Below are 14,207 nucleotides of genomic sequence, written 5' to 3' on the forward strand. Positions count from 1 at the left end.
ACAGGACTTTATTTTTATCATATCAAAGGTCACAAAGATTGGAAACCCCTGGTTAAATCACAATTTTTATGTAAAACATGAAATATCCAATGCAAATATCCTTATTTAGCCTAAATTATCCTTTATTTAAGTAAACGTCCTGTACTCAAATCCTTTCCACTATAGGAAGAAGCTCTACGGTTTCAGTTAAATGTGACTCAAGCCAGCAGAAGAACAAGAAAAGTGAAGATGATCTGTAACTTGCTAAAAACATGTTTTAGGGTGTAATAAAAGCAGAGAAATACTGCGATATGGGGGATGATATTCATTTGTGACATCCTCATTTCATATTCTCGCCAGTTGGGCATGCCTCAGTTTTGAGGTGTAATATAGGCCTGCCAAATCAGCGGTAGCCCCATTACTCATCCCCCTCTGTGCTGTCTCCTGGCTTGTGCTCCGGCGCTAATGCAGATTACAGGGATGTATGAGGGCTATTTTGTTCGCTGCAGGGTGGAAACGATCACAGGCAACCCTATCCCTCTCTGATGCACGACTCTACATCTGTTCCCTGCACGAAAGCCTATCTGGAGATCCATCAGAGCCAAACCCTCATCAGATCCGAGGCTGCTATATCTATTGAACATCAATTATAAATGCTATGAGTAAAGAATTAGGCCACTACATCTACACCAGCTCTTGATCCTCAGAGACATTGTTTAGTTAAGTGATTAGTGGCATGACTTGAGTGGCCAACTCAAGTGTTAAATGGTCCATTTATGATGTACGAACATATAGACACAAGGGACGCGGTGAAGGAGAATAATCTCTAACTAAAAATGGCTTTGTCATAATGTTGCTGTGGATCAAACTTTCTTCGTGCACAAAGAAATATGTTCAAAGTAGTAATAGTAATAGTAAAAGTAGAATGAATCACACAAATGCCCACTTATTTGTGCTCTCTCAGACCCTCGGTTGTTTGTGTTTGTGGGATTTGTGCAGGTGAAAATCCACACAGGTGTAAAAAAAACATTCCTCATAATCGATAAACCCATTTTTTCTCCTGCTGCAAGACGTTCCGAATTGATAAATTAGCCAGGCTGCATTATTCGGAGCCGAAAATCCCTCGTAATGTAAATTCATTTCCAACTTGCTCCCTGACAGAGAACACAGACATATTATTCAAATTTCTATCTATTCTGTGACCAGGACACGTCCAAAAACCACACGTTTAATCTTTATGCAAGTCTCTCCTCATCTGTTGGGTAAATAGACCATTCATCATATTATTGGGCTTTTATAGCTTGACTGTTTGAGCGATCTGTCTCTCAAACAGCCTCTCTCCCTGGCAGCCCAATCAATCATTTTTCAATGAAGATGTCACAGCTCATTGTGTGGAGTGTTATCTCAAACAATTTCCAGAGCCTTTTTAGATGATAAATTAAAAGCTAAACTTTTGTTCATGAGATTGGTCAGTCCTTCCTCCAAAATGCGCAGGTACACTATTTTTACTGCAGCATATGGAGCAGTTTACCTGTATTCCTCATAGCTTTTAGTGCTAAATTCACCTCCAGTCTACAACTTTTACCTCAGTGGAGATATTATCATGTATAAAAAGGAAGTGTGCCAACTTTTAATTTTTCATTAAACACTGTAAACTGCACAACACAAAAAAAGTCACTGCTGCTCAACAAGGGACATAATTGGTTTGTGGCTAATGGCAGTTTGAAGAAGCTGTGGGTGTGTCTGGAAACTTTCAGGAAGAAAGAAATTATTTTTAGAGTAATGTGCTCAAATTTCTTAGTGGAGTCGGAGTTTTGAAGATACTGACTCATCGGGTATTTACTTATTAAATACAACAAACAGCTGTGGCAGAGTAATACGTTTTCCACTGTTCAGGCTGAATTATTATTCTTACACATAACATCCTCTCTTCTCTCTCTTCTGTATTTGTTCCAGGATCCTTCAGGAGTTGATGCAGAGACCTGCGACACCAGGAGACTGAATGCTGGCACCCTTTTGCGCAAGGTTCAGATGGCAGAGAGTAGACAAAAGAAGCAAGGAAGACATCTGTCCATTAAGTGCATTAGGTGCACTACACTTAGGTGATGCTTCTTCTTTTAAAGTAGAGCTAGCAACTCTATTCAAGTACTCCTTTGCAAGTTTATTTCATGCAGTACAAATAAAGTACAGTAGTATTCTTAGAGTGGTGAGCACTTTGACTATATACAGTATATTGTACTGAGTTGTATAATACTGCAGCAGTGGAGACAATATTAGTAAATGTAGTAAAACTGCATCTTTACAATATGTTGAGATCCATGCTATTTAAAATATTGGGACATAATTCATCTGTAATCTGCAATTTGGAACATTTGGACTACTTTATATACTTGCAGGTAATTGATAATGCATCATATGTTATGTAGTCATTTTATTTTCATCTGCATATTAGGAAGTATTACAGCTGCCAAGTAAATGTAGATGCCAGAAATTACAGTATATTTAAAACAGTGCAGTAGAAAAAGAAAGTAACATAAAATGGAACACATTGAATTCTCGTTTGTAGATTAATATTTGAACAGCGCCATAATGGCCACTGAAATTATGTTTTCGGCAAGTATCTCAAATCGAGATACATAACATAATGGCCTAGTTTATCAGTGCATGGAAATCCAGCGTTTCTGCAGTCTAATTAGTGAGATTAATGTAATCTGTTACCTCACTACTCACGCCCCGTCTTGTGAGGCCTATGCGATGATCTGTGGGTCTGTTCTTCGGTGTGTCATCCCCCAACACCACCTCCTCCACCTCCCCACCCTCAGAGCACCGCAGTAGCATTATTAAACTTGTATAAGATCATTAGCATACAAAGCAGGAAACCTACCGCGGTGGAGTCATACATATTTATCTGGACGTGGCTGACTTGTGCGTGCACACACTCGTACTGTAACCCCTTTTTACACGCGGGCGTGACCGTCTTTCCACTGCAGAAGAGCTGCAAACACAGACTATGAAGTGGATATTAGTGGGAGCACGTCTAGATTTGATTTATTTGTGTAACATCTGAAAAAACACGAGCTTGCTTTTGCCTGAAACTACACATTAAAACGTGTGCGTCTGCCTGCAAGACTAAGAAAATATGTGTATTTGGAAACAGAGCAGATGGAGTTTGGTTGGGTTCATCAGAGCAGTTTGCTCCGAGCATATCAAAATAGAGTTTACACACAGGAATTTCAGAGTGTAGTAATGCCTGCGATACATATTCATCTGCTGCTCATTATCAAACTGAGAGAAAGACAAACGGAAAACATGGAAAATAGTTGTATCACCTGTGAGTTACCTCTACCCTTTGAGTGACTGTGAAATGGGCTCCTCTTCTCTCTGTTTCCCCTTTTCCCTTCCTCTTCAAAATCCATTTTCTATCCCCATTTCCCTGCCCTCATGCAGATCACTCTATGCACTTTCCTACTTTTGCTCATCCTCCTGGCTGAGAGCACAAACCCTCCTTTTTTTCTGCAACGGGGACTCCTCTGTTAATTCCTTGCTCCTTCCTTCTTTTTCTTCCCTCCTGTGAGATTGCTGTTGTGTCTTATGGCTTTTTATTCCTACGTGATGGTAGATGGGTTCATGTAGGAGTAGAAGCCACTAAACACGCGGTGAGTGCTCAACGCGCTGGCCAGCACACGCAGTGAGCTTCCTGTGGATATGACAGCTGCCATGTTCACATGACGGTCTTGCCCATTATTAAGAATCTGCACTCTGTAAAAATAGTACATCACCTCGAAGTAGTTATTGTCCCAGGTTATATCGTTAAACCAGATTTAAGAACACTTCATTGAACAATTGGTTTGAAGACAATTGTGCAGACTGTGCAGTACGTTTGGACTTGTTAACACTTTTCCCACCTGCATGTTGGCTGCATGTGCCCTGAATCTCAAACTCATTCTTGCATTTCTCTGCCCTTTGGTCGTTTTACAAAAACTGGTGCTGGATAGTTCCTCCAGTAGAGATCAGGAGGAGCGGATGCCACAAATGAAACTATTTGCAGAGGTAGGTCATACATGATGTTTTATTCTCCTGTGAAATGATGTGTGAACATACTGCACACAGGAATCTGTGGCAGGACGTTATGAAACGCTTCTTCTTCTCTGTTTGATTGATCAGACCTGTAACGCCTCCAGAAATGTGAACATAACCCTCCATTACCCCCCCCCAAAAAACACAACTATTTTCTTTTTGGACAGGTAATGTGTAAAATATTGCACATTTCAACCATCTATTTCTTATATAGCTACTGTGAAAACCTCCAAAACCTCAACTTTTATTGCTTTAAGACATATTTTCCTGTTTTCAGCTTTTGGACAAAGCACTCTCAGCACATAATCCTCGACTTCGTCTAAACGACAGTAAGAGTGTTCAGCCAAGCTAGCAGCTCTGCTCTTTACTTAGACACAGTGGTGCTTCGAGATATATGCTGCTGTCTCAGTGTTAACATAAAAAAAAAAAGCTAATTTAACGTAAACATAATGTGTACCATCTTAGTTTATTGGGATAGCAGGCTAACATTTTCTCTGCAGCACGAAACACAATGCACATCTGGCATATGGAAATAAGTTTTATGTGTATTTAATTATAAACCAAAGAAAATGTTGAAGTTGTTCCAACGTTGTCTTATACAAAAATGACTTAGTGTGACTTAGTGTGTGAGTGTCTGTATTTATCTCGAACTTTTGTCTAACTGGAAAAAATAGGCATTTACTTTGCACTAGGGCTGTTGAAATAATGCGTTATCATTATAAAGCTACTGTATTAAATATTGTGGAGTAAGTCATGACAGAAAATTAAACACATTAAAACAACTTAACACAGAGTATTAACACCCAGAGGGAACTTTTAGGAACTGTTGATAGGAGCGTTGTCCTCTGCATTTTTGCCTTTCCTCAGCATATTAGGTCATATTTCTGAATGTTATAACCAAACAGAGAGAGATGTTGAGTTTCACAATCTAACCTTATGTCATTAATTCATTGATTCATTTATCTGCCAAAGTAGATTTGAATTGAAATACCTTTAAATACTCTCACAGCAGAAATTGATGTGATTAATTTAGATAGTTAGTTAGTCACAGAGCATGTAATTAATTAGATTATTTGCTTTAGATACTCTCAGACAAATCACCATCCATGACAGCAGTTGCTAGAAAAGTAAACTATGCCAAAGAGGTCATGAGGTCAGTTAAAACCTCTGTCCTGCTGTTACAGAGCTAGCCGCTAGACTCACACGTGCTCATTATAAATATTAATTAAACAATAACAGTAGATTAGTGGAAACGTAGTGGTAGCAATTTTTATCTAAACATATGGGAGGTCGCACATCATACTGTTGGAAAAGGCTCTGTTCCCATTGTAGTTTTAGTTTATAGGGTAGTTACAAATGCTAATGGGATTTTAAATGAGGTTCAAAGAGAACCCAGACATTCAGATTTCACTTGTGGTCTCTAATGAAATAAATATCGCAGAAGGCTGAGAAAACCATGAATGTCTGTACCAAAAGTCATGGAAATACATGATAATTGTCAAGATATTTGATTCTGGTTCAAAGTGCTGTCAGCCTGGCTAAAACACAAATTTGGAGATGGTTTTCATGAGACAGCAATTGCAGTTCTTTTGTTTATTCAGCATTTGTTTTGGTTTTTGGACTTTTTATTATGGATTTATTTCACATATGCTTTTTTACAAGGGTTCCCCTTCTAAAGATTTCCTGTTAAGTTATACTGCCCTTTTTAAATCTTTTCAAGCATCAGCGTGAAAACCGTAAATCAGCTCAGTGCAAACCCCATAAATTCCTGTCCGCTCACAAATTAGGTCCAAGACATTTAGGCCGCCTCAAAATGGCTGATAATGCTATTTATCAGCAGTGTCTCTCTGCCTGAGCTGAACTTAGTGTCAACCAATTAAGCAAGAAATTCAAATTATCTTGCTGCTGGGTCCGGTTGGGTGCTGAGGGGTTTGGGTTTAAATGTCAACCTTGTGTTTGTATTTGCTGTAAAATACGCCGCTCACTCTCTCTTTCCTCCCAAACAGAAGAAACGTCTAAATGGGTTGTTGTCGGAATCCAAAAACCTGAATTATTAATCCCTGGATATTACAAGAATCTGACACATGCTTGCAATTGTGTGACATTACTTTTCTGCACCAACATGAGGTGGATAATTATTCAAGATGAAACTGCAATAGATATAGTCTGCTGGGGTTTAATGATTTATTCAAGGCTGTAAGTTGTTATGATCTAATATTCAGTGGGTGGGATGGGAAGTTTCTTTTGCTTGCATTATCGGTTTAATTTATGTTTCAGGTTCCCACTCCTACGTAGTTTTTTTCTTCTTCTTCTTCTTCTTTGCAGAGACGTGAGGAGGTCTGAGAGAATAGCATAGCAAGTGGGAGACACATTAGAGGAGGCTGAGCCAGCGTTCGATCCTGAACCTGCGAGGTTCATGGGAATGTAAAGGTGGGAATCAACCATTATAGCATCTATGGGAAAGAGCATGCATTATTTAAAACACCAATGGCATATGAAGGGGAAGCTGTGTTTGAATAGATTGCTGCCATCCTCTGTTTTTACCTGAGGGTGAGTATGCCTTTTCCCGCGTTTCCCCGGTTGCGATCTGACTGTGCAGCGAACCTCACATTTCCAAAATGTCAAAATGTTCAGTGAAATAAGACAGCACAGCCTCATTTTCACGTTGACAGCTGTGCATTTCTTTAAATTAGGCAATGGCCTTCAAGAGTCCTCGGCTTATGACTGAGCTGTACAAGGTCACATAATCCTCAAGTTCAGGTAAAAACATGAGAAATGGGGTTTTCATCTGACAGCAGCAATGATGTGGTGTTTGTGTACAGTGGGTTTAATGTATGAGCGTTGTGCTACTGTATCCACCTCCCTCAGGCTACACTTTGATTTTCCTGTAATAAATAATGCTCTTTTGTGTTCTGTTTCATTTGTTCCCTGTTGTAACGTCAGCGCTGCTCAATAAATTATGAATTATGCCTGTTCAACCTGCTGCATATCTCTTGTTTTATTTGCCTGTCAAACTTATTTTTTTTCTGATGTTGTTTTTTCCAATGCCACACAAACGCACACGAGGCCTCCAGTTTCCAGTTTTACAAGAGGGCTTTTCTTGTAAGTCAGACTGTTTAACTTGAACCTCTCACAGGATCTGATAAAAACTTGGGGCAAAGTCAACACAAGAGGCAGACTGGTTTATGAGAACAACATGTAGCTAAATAGTGCAAACAGCGAGTGAGCAGAAGGAATACATCAGGAAGAACACAGTGAACTATTAGTAACAAGATTTTAACTGCAAATAAGCTTGAGTAAATGAAAATTGCTCAGACACAAGGTTCTGAAATACATAATAGAGACCCAGTAAGTGCAGTATGAGCTGCATATGTTGTTCAGTGTATGTCAAAGCCATGAAATTATCAAAAATAACCCCACAGTTGCACAGTGATTGAATAAAAAAATGAAGATGTCATTTTTGCTGCACCATGTTATCCCACAAAGATGCCTAACAGCAGGCGAGCTGAAGGATTGTTTAGGGGTTACTCTGGTAAAGAGGATGAATTGCAGAGGCACAGCATGAGTCGTTCCCTTCCCTTTCTCACAGATTTTGGGCAGCAAACCTCGCCTACACACACCAGCTGGCTGTTGTCTGGGGGAATCGCCTCAGCCATCTCTTTTCTGATGAAATAAGAGGAAATTCACAAGCAGCCCAAGGCAGACCACACATCCATTTTTTTTATTTTTTTATTTCTATTCAATAATTCTCCATGATAGGCTTCTCCTTTGAGCACTGGCACCACTCCTCATTCCAATTAGCGAAAGGCAAAGAGGCCCCCTTGTTTGTCGGCACACAAGCGGTAATTGGATAATCCCTGAAATTTGGGCGAGTTCACAAAAGGGAATCTGTAATTAAACCAGAAAGTCTGTCAAATATTTACACAGATGAGTTCTGCAAAGTATAGATACAGAGAACGAGTCAACACTATTGTGCAGGTTCTTTAAAATACCACAAAGTTTTATGCACAAGGGAGAAATACAAGTCTCGTCATAAAGTTTAGCCTCTAGTATGAACAAAAAATATCAAATCCAGCCTCAGATTAATGTGAACATTGTTTTGTATAATCCCTGTGTTTAATCAGCTTTAAATCCACCTTTAACATTTCTCCTCATGTTCATTTACATCTCCCTCCATGAGCTCAGTGGATTTACCAGGTGAACTATGTGAGGGAGGCCTACTGACGCGCTCACACAGACTCACCAGGTTGCTGTGTTAGTGTCTTCAGATAAACAATCACACTTAAATTTTTAATAAGCAAGGCTAAGAGTTTGCTAACATCCTAATAACTACCAGGCTCAATGTTTACTACCATTTGCAATTGCACAAAGTTATTAGTTTTATGCGTATTTAATAAGCTGATGGTTAGAAATAAAGTGTGCTGCGTTCCCTGTCTTTGTTAAGTATATGAATGAGCTGATATCTGTTGAAGATATTTAGACATAGACCTAAGTGGACAAACAAAATGTTTGACCTGATCTGGGATTAGCATCTTTAAATTTCACCCTTAGGAGAGGATAACATGCACCAAATTGGAGAGAACCATCCAATACTTATTAAATCCTTAAAGTCTTGGGTTGTTTTTAAATACTTTACCTTGATACACCACATGATTCCTGGGCGTCAACGATGTGAGTGATATATCACAATATTTACCTCATGGACACCAGATGAGAATTCAATAGGATTCATCATCTGGGGACGTTTACTTTATCTGCAAAATTGTACGGCTATTCTTCCAGTAGTTGTGCAGATATTTTAACCTGACCATAAGGATGGACTAAACCAACCACAGCGCCCCGTCTGTGGCTGTAACGTGGTTAAAGATTTGTTCCTGTGTACCATGTAACTTGAGGCCTTATTTTGCAGCTTCTGAATGATGAAAATTCAGGTGTCGTCCAGAAGCCTACACGGCATTTTAGCAGCAATCTGCTCACAGTGTGACCCGTGGACATCCCATTGAGACAACAGTGTGCTGAGTTACACAGATTTTTCTCCGCATCTCACTGAAACCCATCACAACAAGACGTCTCCTCTCAGAGTCCACTTAATGAGAGTGTAGCGTCAGCATTCTGGCTGCAATTACAGTGCTTAGGACTCTTTAATGATATGTTAATGGTTTGGCTGTATTACCTCTCAGCTGCCCAAACAACATTAAATACCCCGTGGCTGATTAATCCGGCGTTCCACAAAAACAACCAATTAGAGGGAAAATGTTTGAATTAAGTTCTGCCAACAACTTTACAGCAAGATAGACACACTCCAAAAGAAATGCTACAAAAGATATTTTATCTTTATCTAAAACGCAGCAAATACAAGTGAAAACTGGAGTTTTAAGGTCAATTTATTCCTGTTTCACACTGGGACAATTTATGATATTTTAAATAGTGGGATGGTGCTCCAATGTATAATGACTTGAACAGAGCTAGAGTTATTTTGCTCAAGGGCACAGTGCCAAAACACACAGCTGTTGATGAGCACTGGTTGGCACAAGGGTCAAACGTGTGACCTCTCAGTTGCATAAGACTCTAAACAGCAGGCTGTCTCGCCTTCTCACTCCTGCTGCGGGGTCTGTATCAAAGTCAGAGACTCAGGAAGGTTTTTGAAATGTCTAACAAGTTCTGCATGTGAAGCTGGAAAAAGATGATAAATGATAAAGGCAAAGTTAAACACTTAACTTTAAAAACAAAACATGTTCCGGTCCTCGCAATTTTCACAGAGTCACATATGATTAATCTGTGACTAACCAACAACTCCCAGCTCCACTTCACTCTCGTCAGCATGATAGCTCCCAGTGGAGAAACTCACAGGACCATGTGATTATTAATGTGCAACACCTGAAGTCAAACTCATGAGAGGGGAATTCATTCTCCAGGAGTTCCTGTTCGTAACATGCACTGAGCGGTGACAAAGCACCGTGGAGTTTTCTACAAAACAGCCAGTACAAGTACAAGCAGTGTGGGAGGAAGAACAATACAGCAGTCAGATGGTGATAAGTGTTGTAGACACCTGGGTATTTTCTACTAGACAGTATACAGATGTGTGATAAATGAAAGTAAAATCACTACAAAGCTTCAGTGCCCACTGGTATAGATCCTATGACTCTCAAAGCTCAGTGAAGAAACTTTTTTCCTTTGAAGGTTATTCCCTTGTCTGGTGTTTTAGTGGTGAACAATGATGATTTAGGTAGAGGATAGAGATAGAGGATAAATACAAACTATGAGTTTAGTGTAGTGTAGCTCCTTGATGTAAGATAAAAAAAACGTCCAGACACCTCGGAGGTTTCATACAGCTAACATGTTTGTATGTTTGTCAAATCAGACGGAAAATGCAGATAATTGGCTACGAAGTGGGCAATTTAAAAAAAAAAACCTGTACAGACACACTCATCAGCACCAATACTAAAACCACTGACAGCCGCTTGGGGTACGTCAGGCAACAAGTGAACAGTCAGTTCTTGAAGATGATGTGTTGGAAGCAGGAAAAATAGGCAAGCACAAGATCTGAGAGACGTTGACACGGTCCAACTATGGCTAGACAGCTGGTTTCAGATCCTCTCCAAAATAGCAGGTGTTGTGGGGTGTCAGTGGTCAGTGCCCACCAAGAGAGCTCAAAGAAAAGACAATCTGCAAACCGGCAACAGGGTCATGGCTAACCAAGGCTCAGTAGTGTTAATCACTGAGGATAGTCAGTGTGGTCTTATCCTGCAGAAGAGCTACTGTAGCACAAATTGCTGAAAAATGTCAGAGCACACTGTGCATCACAGCGCGCTGTACATGGGGCTGCCTAGCTGCAGAGCAGTCAGAGAGCCCACGCTGACCCCTGTCCAATGTTGAAAGCATCCACAGTTTGCACAAGAACTGGACCATATAGCAATGGAAGAAGGAGGCGTCTGTGTGTCATTTACCTGGAAAGAGATGGCACAATGGGAAGAAAGACTAACACAATCGAAGGACACGATGCTTATGTCTTGGGCGAAATACCAGTTTACGACCTACACAAAATTAGGCAGATATTTCAAATGTTGTGGCTGATAAGTGTATATACATGTACAAATTACATGCACAGAAATACAAATATTTAATACTACCAGTTTCAGCACCACAGCACAACTCGGTATCGCCGGCGCTTTAGTGTGGCGGGTTGCTTCAGTCCTACAAATGTGGTCCTTTAAATACTCTGGGTCACTGTTCTGATCAATTTTAGTTGCAACAACCAAGCTGCTTAAATTCCTGCTTGTTTTTTGTTTGTTTTTTTATAGTTTGCAAGATCCTTCAAACCCAGAACATGCCAAAACAATAGAATGCTACGTAACACGTATAATTAAAATGTAGATCATTCAGTATCATCATATTCATATCATTCCCCTGATATTAAAGGCTTGTTGCAAGACAAAGCAGAATACTTTTTTAAACGCTAAGTAACCTCTTTGGAAGACCTGGCATGAATGTTTGCTGCTGAAATATGGTCTGTTACGTCCAAGTTTCCAAGTACAGTAAACACAACTTAGTAGATTTGCTTGATGCCAGCTTGATTTTATTTTGCAGAGAAATTCACACCTCCTACACTGGAACATGGCCTGGTCACACATAGAACGGTTATTTCATGATCATTTAGAAAGATCTATATGAGGACATAATAATAATAGTACATTTACATTTTGACACAGGTCCCATCTACAAGTTAGGAACCATGTGGAAATGTTTATGTTTAAATAGCATTGAAAGTTTTTGTGAAAATAATAAAATAACACAGTGGTACATTATCATCTTCACATCTTGAAATGCACGACTTTTTACTCTCATACCCAAGGAGATTACATTTCTAGTCCAGTCTTGTACTTAAGCTAAATAACATCTGTTCCAGCTATAATTTTAATCAAGCATTTCCCTTTGTGGCATATCTATATTTTATTCAATGAAAGTCATGAGAAATGTACAGGTTGCATGTTAATAGTTGTAGCTGAAGTACCAGTCGTAGTAGCACTGATAAAAGCGACAATCTAAAATGCAATCATGTCTTTGACTAATAATATTATAACCTTTGTGGCTATTACTGCTTGTGATAGTGCTAGTAATCATCATTTTCTCCACCATGAAAGCCTGTTTCAGAGTGTCAGGCAGGTCTGAGCTTTTAGCTGCATCTCGTCTGTCTCTTATCACCTCTCATCAGCAGGAGAGGAGAAAGAGGTTGGAAGGGGGGGCTGCTCATCCGAGGCGAAGAGGAGAGCCAAAAGGAGGCAGCATCCTTATCAAAGGCCTGGGTGCTGAGCCTCGGTTAAAAATAGAAACAGAGGGGAGATTGGCATCGATTTCTGCAGGCGTTGACGGCCCGATTGACAGCAGCACCGCGGCGTCAGGCTGTTGAGCCATCGAGGGAATCCGCCAGACTGCCTATGATGAGATGAGATGGGAAGATAACTTCTGACAAGCCCTCCACCCGCCACCCATCTCTAATCACCCTGTCTGCACACACACATATACACACACACACACACAAAATGCACGCACACAGAGAAAAAGTAATTACCACATGCATGCACGCGCACACACATTCAAAGACACACACTGTTGCTGCCCCCTGAGCAAGTAATGGGACTTTGGCTGGCTGAGCATCCACCTGTCCGGTGTCTCCTGCCAAGCCAAAGCTCATGTGCTCACACACATACAAAATACCTCTGGATATCCCTCTACAGCCACAGCCACCACCCTTATGGGTTATCTCTCTAAATTATCCTCCATCAGTAAATAGTGTCTAATATCCATGAGACGTCCCAAATGGGGATGTCAGTGACCTTTGTTTTACCGCTGTAAATGAACTCCGCTAAGTGATTACTGTTATTACACTGTCTGCCTCACTCTGCTTGAATGTTAGTCATCCCCTGCAGAATTCTAGCAGCAATTCAGTCAAGCAAATGTACTTAGCAGGCATTCGGATGTCCACGCGAAAATAGCAAGCCGATATCATCGTCTTCTTAGCGCCTTTGAGGGAATAATGCAAAAAAACACATTCATTTGTGATCAATAGTTAGGCCTTGATGAGACAATGTAATGTGAATATAAACACAGTGTTACGCTGACAGACTGCTGGTTCCACAGTCTGTCAGTGTAACACAGGAAAGAGCCTGTGCTGACCAAAGGTAAAGAAATATACATATATCTACTGAAATCTCTTGAGCTCAGTACTTAATGTCATCATTAATCTGTACTGAACATCTATTCTTGCCAATCATTTGACTGTTATGTTGTACAATATTCAGAATGAGGTCAGGAAGTGAACAGCGAAACAGACAACATGGGGGGATATTGGTATTGTACGCTGCTCGTTTTTGTATTAGTAGAAAATCACATTGTATGTTGAGTGTAATGCTTATGAAGAGGAGAGATTTTTCAACACCCTATCTGCCATTAGTACATATAAGCAACTACTTTGTCCTTCAGAAACAAACACAGCACAAAGCTATGGTTCCACAACATCGATATCAAGGTGAGTCATTCTCAAAAGTCTGGTGAAACGCCACTAAAGACGAAGATCATTGCAGATCGTTTGCTTGTTGCTATTGTTTTGAAGGTTTGCAAATGCATTTTATCTACTTTTGGTACTCAAAGCTCTCTGTGCGTTTTCTGTTTGGGTTGATTTCAGCAACCGTAAACAATGCGAAACATGGGCCTTTTGGGAGCTTCTGATAGTACTTCCTGCGTAAAAAATCTCTTTGCGGCATGAACCACAGTCACACAGTGCCAACCTACAGAGAGGACAGCATCAACAAGAGCTACAACAGTCAATTTAAACAACAACATCAATTTAAAATAACAACCACACATAATCCCATAGTCACGCACTTTCTCCCTCCCTTATTTCCTCTGTGAGTCGCAAAATTACCCAATAAAGCCAAAATAATCATCATTAGAAGCTGAAAGTTTGACTTCTACTTATAATTAGGTGATTTGCAGCAAGCTGCCACCAGGACTGTCAGTCTGTCAGCATGATCCTCCTCCTGTTAAAACCACCTCAGAGACAATTACTCTGGGCTCCTCCTAATTAGAAACTCATTGAAATTTATGAGTCCCTAGTATGAATTATTGAGTTCTGTTCCCTGGGAGGGATGCCG

At 40.2% G+C, this 14,207-nt stretch overlaps 1 long non-coding RNA gene across 1 annotated transcript in view; it reads left to right on the forward strand.

Annotated features, from left to right (window-relative positions):
- The window catches only part of LOC113162886, a 35,396-nt gene extending 33,315 nt beyond the window's left edge, over nucleotides 1-2,081 (forward strand). The window contains exon 3 of the long non-coding RNA XR_003298850.1: nucleotides 1,936-2,081. This is a non-coding gene — a long non-coding RNA (uncharacterized LOC113162886). The remainder of the gene's footprint in view (nucleotides 1-1,935) is intronic.
- Nucleotides 2,082-14,207: the final 12,126 nt, after the last annotated feature.

This window comes from Anabas testudineus, chromosome 23 (assembly GCF_900324465.2).
Source record: "Anabas testudineus chromosome 23, fAnaTes1.2, whole genome shotgun sequence".
In the NCBI taxonomy this organism is placed as follows: Eukaryota; Metazoa; Chordata; class Actinopteri; order Anabantiformes; family Anabantidae; genus Anabas; species Anabas testudineus.